The sequence below is a fragment of the Cyanistes caeruleus genome, chromosome 1, assembly GCF_971803275.1.
Source record: "Cyanistes caeruleus chromosome 1, bCyaCae1.hap1.1, whole genome shotgun sequence".
Taxonomy (NCBI): Eukaryota; Metazoa; Chordata; class Aves; order Passeriformes; family Paridae; genus Cyanistes; species Cyanistes caeruleus.
The window spans coordinates 32,716,739-32,734,500 of NC_141701.1; the positions used below are offsets into that span (position 1 = coordinate 32,716,739).

Sequence of the window (17,762 nt, forward strand, 5' to 3'; positions counted from 1 at the left end):
ACACATCACACCGATCCCCCAGGCAGGGCATGCACACACACACACACACACACATCACACCGATCCCCCTGGCAGGGCATGCACACACACACACACATCACACGGATCCCCCAGGCAGGGCATGCACACACACACACACATCACACGGATCCCCCAGGCAGGGCATGCACACACACACACACACATCACACGGATCCCCCAGGCAGGGCATGCACACACACACACACATCACACGGATCCCCCACGCAGCCCACGCTGAGGGCACCCCCTAGGCAGGGGATTCCCCTCGCATTCTCACATGGGTGAATGCACATCGACATTCCTAGGTATGGCATGCACGCACCTCTCAGAGCTCCCCGCACACCGTCCTCCCAGGTGTGCAGGGGATGTGCAGGCATGCACACAAACACACCGCGCACTTCCATGTGCTGTCCCCTCCCATACAGAGACACACACCACCTTCTCCTGGTCAGCAGCGCGTCCGCAGCATCCCTTCCCAATTTTCCTTTCCCAGCCAGGGCAGGGCACGGGCACACAACACACAGCACAGCGCTGTACCTAGCCGATGACCTGGCCGGCCCAGCCTTGCTATTGACAGGCTGAGGGCCTGCCGAGGGCTGAACCCCACAGCAGAAATGCAGTGCCTGTGAAGCCAGGACCCTTCGTGGGGCAAGGACTAATGCATTTTTGTCATCAAGTCTTGGCAAGGTAGCAGGCTGCAATCAAGACTTCAGCCACTCCTGCTGCATCTTGCTGCCTCCCATAGTATTTAATAGCTCTTTATTGTTTTTCCTTGATCATTCCTGATAATGGGAGGAAGTCTCTTTCCCTCATTCAGTAATGCCCCACTATATTTCAGGAATCAGATTGGAAAGTTATTTTCCTTTTCAAGCTCTTCTCTGTTTCTCAGGTTTCATAACAGTTAATCTGTAGCTTTGCCCTCTGCATTGTGTTGCTCAGTCTTCATCTCATCCCATAGCTCCGAGATTCAGCCTTAACTGTTGCACATTTGGCTCATTTGGCTGCTGGGATGAAGGCTTTCCAACAAAACTTTATCAGCTTTTTTTTTTTTTTTTTTTTTTGTATTCAAATACCTCCGAATTCTTTTGAAACCTATGCAAGAAAGAGATTGGGCAGTATTTTCCACCATGATTTTAATTACAACCCACCAAAAAATGCTCCTTTACTGTGCTAATTTTCACCCTTTTTATGTGCTTCCTTGCCCACTGTCTTGAGAACATACAAATGTATGATTTTTTCCTAAAGTTTGCCTACGTTCTCACAGCCTACCTTCAGAAGTTTTCTGAATGGCAACCACAGCAGTAGTCCTAGTCAGTGCTGAGTTCAAGGCTAGTTTTCTGTGAAAAGCTCCAGCAGAATGTACTTTTGTCTAAAACCTGGACATCTGTGGCATAGACATCCATGCCTGTGCTGCTCAGCCTAGTCTTACCCTTATGGTCAGTCAGGGAAATTCTCTTCCATATCTTACATGTGATAAACAAAGCTCCATAGCAACCCATTCCTCTCCTCAACTACTCCCCAACTGAAATGTCAGTATCTATGTATTTTAAATGTTCCACCCATTGTGTGTACATGTGTCTACGGGTCTCATTACAAATTGTTGAATGTACCAACCAGTTTCAGCTGAGCAAAACTCTCCAAGACAACTAAATAACAACAAGTTTAAGCAAAAGGAAGCAGGTGGATGAAGAGGCTAACTACGTATCTCCTTGTGCTCAGAGCATGGCAAACATGATATTAGGAGTTCATGTGTTGTTATATACCTCAAAATCTGCATATACATGTGACATCAGTGAGAAAAGTTAACTGGAGCGTCTATCTTCTTAGCCACTGTAGTTCAGTAAAACCCATGAAACAGATTCTCATTAAATAGTAGATTCTGAGGAGCTCCAGTTCTCCTCTACTGCTTTTCATGATGCAGTGACTGGTTTTGAAGCAGACTGTGTTTTCTTGAGATTTTATAACTTGATTTTTCATTTTTTATAAAGGAAGACCGTCTTATCTCCCTCTCATACACACACACACACACACACAGACAGTAATAAGTCTTGCTTATTGGGAAAACTGACAGAAAGTGCAGCTCATAGGTGAGTTCTGCAGTTCTTTGGCCACACTGGTATGCATGCTGTGTAGACACTGCTCCAGAATAAGCAATTGATCTGCTTTCAAGAAGGAGAAGTTATTCTGGAATAAAAAGCTCCTTATTTTGCTAGTATGTCCACAGTAAAAGTAACTTTATTCTGGGAAAATATTTTTGCACGTAGAGGTACATTATGCTGGCTAGACACGTGTTTACATCACTGCATTCCTGTTCTTCAGTTTTCCTTTATAAACAAATGCTAGCAGTTCTTGTCTCTCTCCTTTTCTAGGCTTGGAGCTTTCATGTTTATGAACACTCATCTTCTGCTCCTACACCGGCATGATTGGATATTGAAGGGAAGCCTTTGTTGGTTCTCCAGTTACCAGAAATAAAATTCAAAATGTATGGCAGTGCTGATCATCAGTGTCTTTCAGATCATGTGGGGAAGATTTCCTTTCCAGTTGGTCACATAAAGGGAAGAAAGAAACAGCTTGAGTGAAAGAGAAATCTCTCTTCTACCAAGATTTCTGCTGCAGGATTTTTCCCCCTCATTACAGTGATGTTCTTCAGAATATCTTTCATGCATCAAGAACATCCTTGTAGACATCCTGGGCCTCTTCCTTCTCACTTAACACCTGATTTGCATAGATGAGCCTGCTAGGTCTCTGCGAGGCAGTGCTTCCCAAACACCTCGCTGCAGTGAGAGAAGTTGTTTAGAGGAAGGCATTGATGGAGAAAGATGGGCAGACATCCGAAAAAGTATAGTTAAATCTTGATATGACCAGAAGGATCATATCAAGTCTAAATGTTGAAAATCACAGTCTAAATGTTGCAAAAAATAACTGTCTTCCCCACTGCTGACCATCTTGACCATACCAGTGAACTCATGTGAGCCACTCATTTGCTTCCTTTTGAAGGAAGAAGAGTGGGTTTATGTTTGTCAGGGCTTTGAAGGCACAACCATGACTGCTGGCCCTGCCCCACTTTTCCTGAAGACTTCCCAAACCCTGTCTATAGTCCAGGACCCCATTTCAGCTCAACACAGGGCTTTCAGTCCATGCCTCAGAGACACTTCCCTATGGAGAAGGGAATAATCTACTTATTATTAAGTAGACTGGTTTAATGGCTATTCCTTACTTGTAGGAGCAGATGTTACATTAAGCACCAACAACAGGAGGACTGGTGTAAAGAGCATCAAAGTTGGCCTGTCTAAATAAACAATCATTTTCCTGAGTGTAATCAACTCAGTTATTGCAATGACGAAATATAATGTCAGATGCTTTTGAAATGTATCATAATTTCCCAGCACTGTGTCTAACAAATGGCAAAAAAAAAACTGCTAGGAGAAGAGTGAACCCCATCCCAAGTGCCCTTTGTATCACCCAAGACTTGCAGAAAAAACAAGTCAAACAAAGGCAGTTTCTTGGCCAAGTCCAATATTCTCTTGAAGTAAATTACATTGGGAACAGCATCTGGCAGTAGCATAACCCACCACAGTTCAGACCAAGTCTGGTCTATATTAGGGACTTCCTGATTATTGGAATAGCTTTCCATGCTTCCTATTGAATGGTTGGGGTTTGTTTTGTTTTGTCCCCCACTTTTCTTTCAAGTTTTAGTTTCCTTTATCATATTTCTCTAACTCGGAATAATAAGTTTTCTATTCTTTTTGCCACAGATTAGGCTCTGACACACTTTTTCCAAGTCTTGGGTTCTACAGGGGCTCCTGGAAGTGTTTTCAGTCCTTCCACAGGATGCAGTGGGACAGCAGTCCCACCAGTGTTTAAAGGCTGTCCTGTGGATACATCTAGGGATGATATGCTGCTGCACACAGGGACAATGGTGGCAGCTTTTCCCTCTATAGTGCGTTAAATGGAAACTTTCAGAGCTGGGTATCACAAAACCAGCAATGGAGCTGAGCAGAAGCATAGCCAGGAAGGACAGATCATGCAAGGGAAATATGCCATTGTCAAATCAAGTCGTAACTTGGATGTGTTTGAGGATAGTTTTGAAGATCTGTTTATAAAAATTGATTCATTATTCCTTTATTCTCTGTGTGGATTTTTTGTGTGCTTTGGGTTTTTGGAGGTTCGTGTTTGGTTTTGTTTGTTTTGTTTTGTTTTGTTTTGTTTTGTTTTGTTTTGTTTTGTTCTGTTCTGTTTTAATCCCTGACAAATCTGCACAAGAAAATAGTAACTGATGTCGGGGCTACAATTAGTTGTAGACATGACAAAACACAAATGGAAAGGAAACTTGAACTAAACAAAGGCATATAATTATGATTGAACTATTAAAGTTACAGTTAGAGCTGTACAATATGACATTTCAAATTTAGGCATCTTCTCATATGCAAAAGTCAAATAGATAAGGTTTACTGGTTGGGTTTTATGGTAAGCAAACAAGATGCCTGCTGAGTGGCTCCTGGAGCTCCACTCTGCAACATTTAGGTTCCAGGATGTAGGGTTCTCCTTTGTGTAACATAAGGTAGTGATGATTTCCACAAAGTCAAAAGTGTCACAAAGTCAAATCTCCTGTATTAAGCTATTACAGCTTGCATTTTTATTTTTTTAAAAATACATATTTGGTAATTTTATTTTTATTTTTTTTTATTAGCATGAGCTTAATTTTAATCCCTTCTGACAATTAAAATGTCATCTGGTGTTGTTCACAGACCTTTAAATTGAGATCCTTTATTTTGGCCCTATGCCAGATCACAACCTGAGAAATAATTAAGCTTTTTTCATGAATCTCAGGGACGGTGCATTCCAGGTACAAAATTGACCTGCTATTGCTTTCTAGAAGTAGCAGTAGTTTGGTCCAAGTTGATGACAACTGAGCAGTCTAATAAAACCCAATCCTGTCACTACGAAGAGCTGGCACTTGCTGGTTATATTATATAGAAGATGCTTATAGCCAAAGCTATATTTAGCGTGAGGCTTTTTTAGGTGATCCAATATTGCCTGCTAACTTTGAACTCTGCAATGAAAAAATATGTTTCCTTAAATACCATCTCTGAGAAGATGGCTTTCATGCCTTCTTGTGCCACTGCCTCTTCCACAGGCCCTCGCTGCTACAGTGCACACCTTCTCCCCCATCCCTTTCAAGAGAGAGTCCCACAAGTGGGGTTCTCCATTCCCTGGAGAGCTGCTACAGAAGACATCCTTTCCAAGCTCTTCTGAAGTTTTGCAGTACCTGCCTGGGGTTTATGTACCAGGCAGAAATTTTTCTGCCTTTCCCCAGTCTGGTGAATTGGGAGTCAGAATTCTCAGGCTTTATGTTCTGGATTATTTCTGCTCTATGTCAAAAATGATTTAATGATGGATTAATTAAAAGTCATCTGTCACAATAGTTTAGGCATAAGCAGATGGTATTTTCTGCACAGGTCAAAGCTGAAGGAAAACAGCAAGGACTGGAAGAAGAGATGTTCAACAGCCGTTCAGAATAAACAGCTGGATACTCTCTTTATTAGTAAGGGAGAATGTAACATGTAGGAGCAGAGGATTTTGCAGTGGGAAGATGCCACTTGCAGAGAGAAGAGGATGAGACTGTGATAAGCTGGGAGAAATATGAAGCTCCTAGTTATAAGGGCATTCCCTTGCAGCTGAGTAGAAGACGATAGAGAGTGAGCAGAGAGACAGGGCTAGACATGTGGAAGAGAGCTTCCTCCATATCTTGATCTCTAGCAGGGTCTTGGGGGAGCTGTGGAGAGGTGAATTCTCCTGAGAGGGAGTTTGGGCCTTTCCCTGAGCAGGGCAGTTCTGCAGGTACCAGGCACTGAGCTGTGCTCAGGCAGCCATTGGCAGCCGCCTGTGGGATGGGAACTGGGAAGTAAACTTCCCAGAGATTGGACTGAAACTGTTGTCAGCACATCTGATAAACTTGTACTGCAGTTAAATATGATAAATTACATGTGGAAAATTTGTTTAAAACTTCCTGTATTCACAAGTGAAGTGTTAGGCCTTGGAGCTCTCATTCACATCATTCTTTTTCCTTTTCAGCATTTTCCCCCAGGGATCAAATCTCATGATTGGAACACAGAAAACCTGTGGACATTTCCTCTTTTAATGAAATATCTTGATATCACCAGCAAACCCTGAGCAAATAATAAGCCTATATTTCTCCAGCTGTGAGTAAAACATGGCATAGAATTGTGCTCTGCTCCTGGCTTGCAGCTCAAAACAACCAGCAAGCTAAAAAATCCCTCAGAATTTCTTTCAACTAATTTTCAGACATTAGATAAACTTGGGGATTTGTTTTGTTTTGTTCTGGTTTTGTTTTCCTCGTATGGGATTGTAGACAAATCTGATAGAGTAATAACTTATCCTAATTGCTTTTTTTTTTCTCTAGCATTCACCCTAACAGTTCCCTACAGCCTTTTTATCCTTTGTAATGTCTGGAAGAGAGTACTGCTGTGATGTGTAAATGGAACACAGAGCCCAAGTAGAACATCCTTGAAGACAAACAATAATGAAGTTGTTGCCAGGTAATGGTTTCAATTTGTAAACTCCTTTTGGGAAAGAACTGTAGTTTTTCTTAGAGCCATGTGAAAAACAGAGTTTTTTGCTGATGAGGAGTCTTACTTTTTCTAACCATGAATGGCAGCATCTCAGCTGAAAAAATGCCAGCTTCCTGGACAAGCTGCAGATTAATTCAGTGGTGGAGGGTGAGCCCTGCCTGGGACACACTTGCAGAGTGAGCCCATGTAAGTTTTTTCAGCCTTCAGTCCTCAAGTGTATGAGCTCAAAATCTTGGGGAGTGGGTGGTTTCACTGGCTTCCACTTCACTGCTGAAAAACTGGAGGAAAGCCCTCTCCAGGTGGATGGTTCCCAGGTTTCCAGGCTCTTGCCTCAGGGAAATCTGAACACAGACCAGTATGTGGGGATCAACACTAGCGTGGGGGACTAAAGAGAGATACAAAGCATTGCTTGTGGCTTGGCAAGCCAGGCTCCTGAGCACCTTTGGTGATCTTTGATGAAGTGGTCCTTGAAGAGAAATAAGGTTCCTGGTTCCATGGCATCTGTCAGGGAATGGAGTTGGTTTGAAGCTCGGCTCAAAAAAATGACTGAAATTCACCTAACCAAAGGAAATTTAAATAAGCATCTTGATACTTGCACATTGGCTTTGCTAGAACATTTCTAGAGCTCTTAGTTCATAACTAGTTTCAGAAATATCACCCAGTAAGTGACCAACTTTTTGAAGTAGTTTCTTGGATCATGCACAGTTCCTTATTACACAGGAATTCTCTTCTTCTGATTCTGCAAACTGGCTCTGTGGGGTTTGATTAATACCCTGGGGTGAAATTTAAGTCAAGGAAATATGACTTTTATAAAATTACATGCCAAGTCCTCAGGTTCCCTCTAAGTATACCAAATCTCAATTGGCGGGTTATACACCATAATCTCTTCTGAAATATTTCATTAGACTTTTTTTATACCTACTGTAGAAATTGTTAAAATCTCCTATAGTGTAGGATGAATGCAGTGGCATTATGTTTAAAAAACCCATCTTGGAGGTGTAAATTTACATGTTCACATTTTACTAACTTGGCTAGAACACATTTCTCATCGTTTCCATTAAAAACCCACAAAATCCACAAAACCAACAAAACAAGAACCAAACAAAAATCTAAAAATCTTATTCTTAAATTTGCATTTTATATCCTTTGCATATCAATGGAAGAATGCAAAAGATACCATATAGATACAAAAATGAAACACACTGTTTTTGAGGAATGTGAACTAACATAGTGATTCAAATGTTGAAGCTGATTAAGACTGGAAGCAGAGTCATGAAACTTCTTAACGTAAATTAAACAGATTGGTTTTGAAGTGACTCTTGTTTTATGTTTTAGTGACCTTTATTTCTGGCTACCTTCAATTGTACTTGAAATTTATTCCCACAAGCTCCGTTATTTCATACTCTGGAAACATTCCTTATCTTGCACAGATAGACTCAGTATCCTCCATCCACTGCTTCCCATTCCCTAGCTGCTTGTGACATATGCTGTGGGTGATTCTGAATTCTATACACTTAAAGGTCAGTGTTTCTACTAAATTGATCAAATAACAGAAAAGGTGTGTTGCAGCCTCAGCAGAAAGGCTAACATAGGTTCCCTTCTTCTCCTGTCACTATTTTTTTGTGAAAGCTGATGTTTTGAAAGGGGCTAATGGATTTAGAAGGGATGGGAAAGAGATTGTGGGGAAGAAAATCAACCTGAAAGACCAGGACATAGATTTTTCCCCAGAAAGCCAGGCTGAGCTGTCATATGCCAAGCTGTGCAGGCAGAAGTGTTCATGGACCCTCTCCCTGTGTATCTGAATACTTGCTTGCATCGCTGCAGTGACTTTGAAGCAGGTGAGAAATCCTACCAAATCTAATTTGAAAAATGATACATTCATTTTGCATGGATGGAGATGACTGCTGAAGATGCAGGTAACAGGAAATTGTTTTTTTGCTTTGCACAAACTTCTGTTGTTATTATTATTATTTTGTATATTAATTTAATTTACTTGAAAATTACATAGAAAAATGGTTTATTAATTGTTTGCCTGGTGCATAGCTCTTGTTCTAGAAGTTCATTATTCATATTTCCTATTTGTGTAGTGTTCAGGAATCATGGCAGGGCACTGTGGGTCCCATGATATAATTTCAGTCCCCCACTAAGTCATTCTCAAGCTCACCAGAGACTTGGGATGGCAACATGACCCCTGCACCATAACACCTTTTCTGTTATTGTGTGTACTGGTTATGAGAGTGAGGATCAGGTTCATTAGAGCACCAAACATGCCACACTATTGCTGCCAAAGCTAATTATGAGGCAGAGAAACACTGTGATAAAGTTAATTGTATATTTGCATTTGGTCTGGACTGAAGACCTGAAAAAGAAAACTGTGAGAGTAATTCAGTCTTTCACAACAGAAAAGGCTAAAAACTTGTGTGTTTGTTTGAGGTAAAAGGTGGCCACAGCTATGGAGAGGGAGGGTGGCTTTCAGAAGCAAGCCATGTGGAACATGTAGCTCTTTTTCTCTGCTTTACCAACATCTTTCTTTCCTGGCTCTTGCAGTTCCCTCTTTTTGTCTTAAAGTCAGATGTTAACATCAGCTTTGTTACATAAAGCATAGCTAATATATTAGAAAAGCCTCTTGGACTTGTATCTTTAGTTTTGAGATTCTTACAATAACTGGGGTTTTCTGTGTATACTGCTAACTGGATATATGTGATCTTCAGACTCTTGGATGCCTGTGAGCCTCCAAGCAAGGTAACTCATGAACTTGTGCAATTAACTTAAGGTGTTCAGAGTGAGCCCCAGTGTAAATTTTCAGTGAGACATTTCTGCTGCTTGATGAAGCTCTTTCTTAGAGACCTGGAGCACTATACAGACCACCATCATTTAAGACATAACCATCAATGGATGGTTATATAAACTATAACAATATAAACTGAAGATCAACTGAATATTTTTGACAGTTCTGAGATAGGAAAGTACTTTCATGTCTTTCTTCTCTCATGTGAATGATTGAATTTCTGTGAAACAAAGAATAAGCCCAAGCAGGCTGACAAGCAGAGCAATAAGATCTGTTTCTAATTCTTTAAGCCAAAGGTAATTTTAAAGTGCACACTTTTTGGAAATGAGTGGGTTAGAAAAAGCCTAAACTACAATAGTGAACTTCTGGTTCTATGCCTCAAAAAGTACACAGCCCTTTCTCCTCTAATTTCCTGGTTATTTAATATGACTGGGAGCAACATTTGAACCTCTTTATAAGGGGAATGCTTCCCAGAAATTACGTTATCTTTTTCATTTGTTACTATTGAAAACGTCTAATGGTTTTCACCACCTGAATATTTTAAGCAGGTTCACTCTGAGTACTGCAGATCTGCATTATTCTACTTAGCTCCTTTTAGCAGAACGATCCTTCAGTGAGTGAAAGGCCTTAAGGCAGAAGCTGGTTCCAATTTTAAAAGAAGATCTAGTGGTTTTCATCAGGTAGTGGAAAAAAAAATATCTGTAACTGTGGGAAAAGCTGTGGTGTGAGCTATTAGGTAAATATCCAAAAAATACCTCTCATGAATATTAAAATTTAGATTTCATACTAACACTATGATATAGATCTTCAGGAAATTAAGCTTCACTAGTTCAAGGAATTGCCATTTGCTGTGTTATCTCCAAGCAAAAAAAATGTGCTGAATGCCACTCATGCTTTTCTTTCAGAAATGCCTCCAGTTGTCTGTAGTAGAGCAGTAACAAATCCAATTTGTCTGATGTGCTGGGATTTGGCATGAAGAGCTACAAGACATATGGGACTTGGATGTTACAAGGTCAGTGTCCAAGATAAGGAAAGAAAGGTGCCTACAAGTGAGAACTATATGAGCAGGAAAAAAGACACATAAATACAGAAAAAATGAATACCTTAGTAATTGAACTTAAAGTTCATCATCATGATTGATGTTTCCCAAAGATTTTGAGCATGCCTGAATAATGATGTATTAAATCAAGATTTTTTGAATGTGCTGTATTGGCAGGTGTTCATTAGAAATATTCAGTTATTAATGATGCATATATTTTCTCAAAATCTTTAAAGATTAATGGTTGCACATATACATCCCTCTCCCTAAAGCAAAAAACCATTATCCTTATACTGCAGTAGTAAATATTGTTTTAGTGTACTCAGTATTTTGAGCTGGCTTCTTGAGTTGGCCTAGACTCATTCTGGACTTCAACATACAGAAAAGTGTTATGCTTTTCTATAATTAGATTAGCAATTCTGCACAAACTGCAGATTACAGATTGCTCCTAGATTATTATGTGTATTATGAATCTTTTGAGCTTCCTTATTACATTATCAGTCTAATTACCTGTACCAGTACGCTGGTTTAATGTGACGTTAAATTAGCACAAAAATGTGTAAGTTGGGGCCTGAGCCATTGTCTGTGCTCTGTCTGAGATTCATCATGCTGTGCTACCATCTGTGGACAGCTTCCAGGGAGGGAAGGCTGTTGTGCTGGCTCTTAGGGCACTGTGGCATGCATTAGACACAGTGCTGAAGGCCAGAGAACGTGTGTGTACCATGAGGAGCCACAGCTGTCCGGAAGCTTTGGATAAACCACATAAATGTTCCTATGACTTAGCAAATCTAACTGAGTAGAATCTGGAAGTGTGGAAGTTGCAGCTCCTAAAACTCATCTTGGCAGTCTCACACATGGTTTTCCTAGAGCTGGGAAGTGCCCCACTCCTTGGCCATGACTGGGAAATGAGCTCAATGCATTTCACTGGTATCTGTACACACAAACATGAACCTTTTGTGAATATTAGAATAGAAGAAACTTCCCGCTTGAAACACGTTTTCTGGAATGTTTTTATGATATAGGAAGCAGTTTAGATATATTAGTATAAATGTACGATATATGATATGGTTTGCAATACCTAAAATATTTGGGTATCACAGGAAGCAACTACATCAGGCCTTTAATTCTTTTAAGTGTTTAGTTAATGCACCCTAAATTGCTATAGACAGTTTAAAATTCCTTTTGTGTTAAGTAAAGGGAAAGGTTAGCACCTTGTAGGACATTGGGGCTTGTTTTAAAACCTACATCTTTGTCCCTACTATTGGACTCAGCTGAAGAATTGATAGACAATATTGGGAAAAAAGGCTCAGTTACAAAGAGTTTAATTTTCAGAATGAATCTTTCTGGTCTGAAAGAAGAATTTGATTAATTCCACTGTTAACACTGTGCCCTTACATGTACAACTTACATGCAAATATAGATGCATTCTGTGAAATGGCAGGTACTGATGAAGATGTCAGCTTCATTAGTCAAACAATCTGAGAGTTCAAGGTTGGTAATGAATGCTTTCCACCATCATACTTCATACCCACTTGAAAATTACAAGGAAATTAGCCTCTCTTTGAAGCAAAAAAATGAGGTCACAAAAATAATCCTCCAAGATCATCAAAATTCAAATTTTTCCCACTGAGTCTCAGTAAGAAGCATCTCCTTCTCCCATTCACATATATTAACAGGAGTCAGACATTTAGGTATTAATGGGAAGCATCTTGCTTTTTTGATTGATTTTTCATAGGAGAATGAATTGCTGCTTTACCTAAGGCAGAACCTGCTGCATATGTGCCCTTCTTGGTGATGGTCTTGTTACATTAAACTCTTGTCTTAATGCCTTGGCCAGTACTACTGTTGGAAAGCTTAGACTGAGATTTAAGTTGTTAACCAATTTTTGCAGTTTCATGGGAACAGTTATATACATTTTCTCTTTCTCACATTTTAAGGTCCTGAAATCAGATTGAAGGAAGCTAGATGAATTTAGGGAGGCTGGTGTGGTATACATCTATGCTCATGGCTCATTTTCTCCTAATTGAGAGAGAAATCCCTTTTGTGTTCACTTTATAGGATTCACAATTCTGTCTCAATCTAAGTAGATCAAAATGCAAATGTGCATATTGAGCTACTCTTGTCACATTCTGAATTGGTTGGAATTACTGGTACATGCCTCCAAATCAGCTTCTGTGGATCAAAAAGCCAAAAACAACAACACCAAAGCCCAAAGCCAAGCAAAAAAACCCTCAACCAACCAAAAAATAAAAAATCCCAAAAGGCCCCCACCCACCCAAATAACAACAACAACAAACAAAAAAAAAAAAAAAACCCAAAACAAAAAAAAAACCCTACACCACCAACAGAAGAACTACAGCATGGCATTTTGTGTAATTCCTTGGAAGGAGGCAATAAAAAAAGAGATATGGACATTTTCCATTTTTCCTTCAAAACCAAGATGAGCTTCAAATATTTCATAGGTTATGTGCTTTCCTAGTTGGTGTGAATATTTGCTCCTTTCCAAAGAAAAGGGGTGATGCCCAGGGAAGCTGTGTTTTCAGATTGTAAGAGGTTACTGGAGTGTTATCCCTGTAATAAAATTCAGTACATCAAGTGAATGACTTGTTGTTTAGTGAAACATGGCACAACATCGATTGAAGCTACCCATTAAGTCAAGACATCAAATACACCCTTGTGACACTGTGCTAGGGATCACTGTTGAAACTGCAGAACTTGCTGGTAACAGCAACTGAGCTGAAGATAAACATTGTCCTTAACTCATGCCACAGTGACATTAATGGTTCATGATATCATGCAGCGATCAAAGCCTTCTGGGAAGACATAGATGCAAAAAGACAATTTTCTTGGTGATCCATATCCAGTTTTCTATTGAAGAAGGTAGACCAGATTTGAAATTGAATAAATGTTTGCTTTAATATATCCAGATAAATTCTGTTCTGTATGCTCTTTTATTTTCTTTCCAAGATTTGCATAAACCTAACCACCGATGTCTTAATATGTGAGAACCATTAGAGTGTTTTGTCAATTAAAATACCAAGGAAAGCAAATAAATGCATTATTATTTATTGTCTCTCAAACTTCAAGAGTTTTTCTGAACCTTCTGAACCTATGCTTATAAAAAATAAGCAAAATAAATTCAGATTGAGATCATGGTCTTCATCTTGAAAGCCTCATTTGAATACCTTTACACAAGGTTTCTTCTTATAGTAAATATTCTTGACAGGATCAATAAAAAACAAAAATCCAGGGTCCAATTCCTTTTACATGGATGACACAAAAGTGCCAACTGCCCTGTTGCTCCCTTGAGGTATTTATCAGATTGCTGATGGGCTATACTATCACTACCTTTCCTTTTTTCTTGTCAAGAAAAGTCAGATTTGAATAGAGCTTGGGATCTGAGGACTGCTGAAACACTCTGCCTTTCTTCCCATCTGGCCATCACCATCCATCTACGGGCTGTGCTTATGTCTTGGGAGTGTTTTGGCAAGCTGGCAACCCACAGCAGATATCCCATCCATGACATCCCTCTCCTAATGTCCTCACAGTCTTCTAAATGAGACAGAAGGGATTTCTCCCCACCCCAGTGTTTTATGTATAAATGGAATAAATGTAATTTTGCCATGATTCCTGTGGTAATCATATTTGACCCTTCTTTTGTTTAACGTGTTTCTAATACATACTTGTGTTTAAAAGCAGAGACTGTAGAATTTTTACATGGTAATGCCAGATTTAGTCACAATGTTTTTTATATATCTGGTCTTGCTAGTTGAGTATAAATTAATACTGTTTTGAGGCCTTCCTTGTAGACTCCAGAAGCAATTTACTTCCCTCAGGGAATAGTACTACCATTAAATACAGCTCTGCTTCTTCAGAGAACTTATAATCATTTGGGAAAAAACATATTACAAAGGGAAGGAAATATTATCTTCTTTGTGTAGGAAAGACACTGTATTACCCCCTTACATTTATTGTATTCAAAGTTGTTATAAGTGGTAAGTTTTTATTTTTTCATGCAAATACTTCATGGAGAGTTGAAATTTTCTATTCATTGAAATATGTGATAGACAAAATAAAGCTTACATTTACTGGAAGAAGTAAGCTACACACAGGATTCCATTGTTTAGATATATATCTGAAACTGTTTAGAAAATTTAACTGTCTCATATATTTATAGAAAAGCTGAGCACCAGAATTGACTGATGATATCATAAGCAACACTTTGAGAATAGCTTTAATTTCTAGAAATACTCCAAATCCTTAACAGCAGTCAAAAAATGTCATGTTTTCAGTCTTGGCACTCTTTATCCTGTTTGAATAGCTCACTAAGAATAAATACTGCTATTTATTAGCATCGTCTGAAAAGCAGTTTGCTGAGGAAGATGTTAGGGGTCTTCAAAATACTTGATTTCCTGCTGCAAACTAGAAATGTGAATGTTTGCAGGGAAATAAGAAAAGCAATCTGTAGGGCAGCACCACAGAAATACCACAGCAAATCCTGACATTCCCTTGAATGGCTTGTGAACTGGAATAACCACTCTGTTTTTCTTGTTTTCCATGTGCTGCTGAAGAGATGTCAGCAATGAAACCACAGAATGGAAACATCACCCCACTGCCCATCCAGAATCATTCCTCACTACTGAACCCTGCAGGTTACGTACAAGCCATGGAATGGTATTCCCAGCTTTGGAGGAATTCGTCTTGAGATTATACTTGTCTGCATTTTAACTATTTCCTTTAGTGTCTCCCTGTCTCCTCTCCATGTCCACACACACAAACATACATATTGAGGTTAGCAACAAATAGCTCCCTATTGTTACTCAAGCAAGCCACGAGTTTAAAGATCAATTTATTTACACCTGCTTCTTCTTTTCATGATTGTCGCTTCCACAAATAGTTTTCTTATTTTAACACACACATGCTTTAATGTACTGAAGCATTTTGAAGACCAAATATGATAATGACCTGTACACCCAAGTAATTTCATCACCATGAGATACCACAGCAGTAGAAAAACATCGTCAACCACCCTTTGCAGTTCATGTTTTTCTGGGCTTTATCTGGTTTGTGGTGAAGTCATTGCAAATATATCCATTAACACTGAGTAAACTGACACTCCAAAATATCATCTGGGAGATGCAAATATTACTTTTGGAAGGAAAAATTATATATTAGTTATATAAAATGTCTCAATTTGGCAGTGTAAGAAGAAATGACAGAAGTGCTAGTGATTAACATACTGGAAGATATCTGATTCTTTATGATATACAATAAAATCCCAGGAAAAAAAATGAAAAGAGGCTGAGAACTAACATGTTTGAATAGCAAACTGAAGATATAAACTATGACACATACGCAAGATGCCGAAGTGTTTTATGAAGCATTATGCTTCCTGAGTGCGTTTTATTGAATGCCAAATCTCAAAATTCAGGCTAAAACAATAGGTGCTTCAGGAGGTGTGATTCTTCATTGACTGAAAATTTATACAAAAATATTAATTTCCAGTCTCTTCTTTTTTGGGTAGATTTTATCAACATCCTTTGGCATTACTAGGAATCACCTCAGCTGTAGCCCTCCTAAAGCTCAGCCAAAAAAAAAAACATTTGTTGTTTTTTTCATTGAAAATAAGTAAGACTTTTGCACCAAACATCATGTATGTATTAGAAGGGATGGTAACTTTCCCTCATTTCAAAGTCTTTTGATACAGAGTCAAAATGCCTTATTTTGAAAATGTTAACACAAAGGCATATAGAAGTTTTAGTTCAAATATGCTAGTCATACCTGTACTTTCAGTTCTAGAAAAAAGCCTGTCTTGACAGACTCTACTTCCCATAAAATGTCTCCAACCTTCCATCTTGCTGAACTACTCAAGTGAATTAACTTTCACAGTGCGTTATGGGGCCTGGGCTGCTTCACTCTCCAACCAAACAGGCATATGAGATCTCATAAGTATGGTTTTTCATTGTGTTGTTTATTTTCTGGTTTTGTCTGAAAGTCATAGTTTTCCACACAAAATTGTGAAAGATGAATTCAGAAAAAAACCCGAACATTTTCCCTAAAATCATTGATGAAAGTTTCCAGTTGAATTTAGCATTCACATTGTCATGGATCCCATTTTGGTAAAGAACTTGATATGTGCTACTTACTCTGTGGGAAGTGAATAATATTTTTTGCTAATGGACATAATGCATCTGCAAAATATAAAAGATGCATTCTAATAACTTCAGGTTTACACTTGCTGAAACCAGGCTTGAATTTGGCTCATTATTCTTTTCAACTGAAGAGAAGAATAATGCCTTATGTTGTCGTATGGCAATATATCAAATTGTTTCTAGCTATCAACACCAAAATCAGTTGCATCCTGAGGGATTTGGCCCTGTGCTTATTAAACAGTAATATCTTTGTCAACAGATGGATTATATAGTGCTGATATCCTGACAAGTCACTAGAATGAATCTGAAGATTCCCAGCCATAACACAATCCTATTTTAACCTTGGTTATTTTTAAAAACCCAGTGTAAAAAACATGACAAGCATCGATGCTTAATGCAAATGCCTAGCAATGCGTGTTACCTGGTAACCAAATGGATGGTATGTTGGAGAGGGAAGTGGCAACAGCAAGTGAACATATGCCAAAGCAGCTCCTAGCAGATATAGAGGTGGTCACCATGGATTTTGCCATATCAAAAGAAAAGGTTGTCATGACTTAGTCTGAATTCATGGAAGAAGAAATCAGGTTTTTCTTTTTACACATTCCCATGAAGGCAGAGGACATTCATAGTCTGTGGTATCAGAAGCTGCTGGAAGTGTCACTTTTGTCTGGGAGGGACAAAATTTCCCACAAAGGTGGAAGAAAGTGTCCCACATCTGTCCAATAAAACAAGGTTGCAAAAGTTAACTGCAGCATCACAGGAGAACTGGGTCAAAGTCTAAGTTTCCTGAGTGAATTGCAAGACTCCTTCTGCTTGCTCTGCCAAAATAGAGAACTGTTTCTTAGAGAGTTCAGGATTTATTTTCTTACTGTGAGTTCAAAGACTTGTTTCTTTGCTTTGGCCTTCCCTCAAAAATTCATTCTGCTGGAAATTCATCAGCTCAAAAACACAAGGCATTTCTTTTTGTTGGGACAGTCAACTTGAGAGCTCTGCCACAGAAGCTTTCACCAGAGGTCAGAGTATAAAGCTGCAGTAAAAGTTGAGTCATAGCTTCTAAATATATTGTTTCCTGTGAAAAGAGGAAAACCAAACATTTCTTCCAAATAAAAGATTTTCTTTAAATTTTTTAGAAGAACTGCAAAAATAGCCTAGAAATTAACCAGAAATTA

General features: G+C 39.0%; 1 protein-coding gene across 33 annotated transcripts in view; it reads right to left on the reverse strand.

Moving 5' to 3' along the window:
• The window catches only part of KCNB2 (potassium voltage-gated channel subfamily B member 2), a 330,276-nt gene that overhangs the window by 180,080 nt on the left and 132,434 nt on the right, over positions 1 to 17,762 (reverse strand). The gene's annotated exons all lie outside the window — the stretch shown is intronic.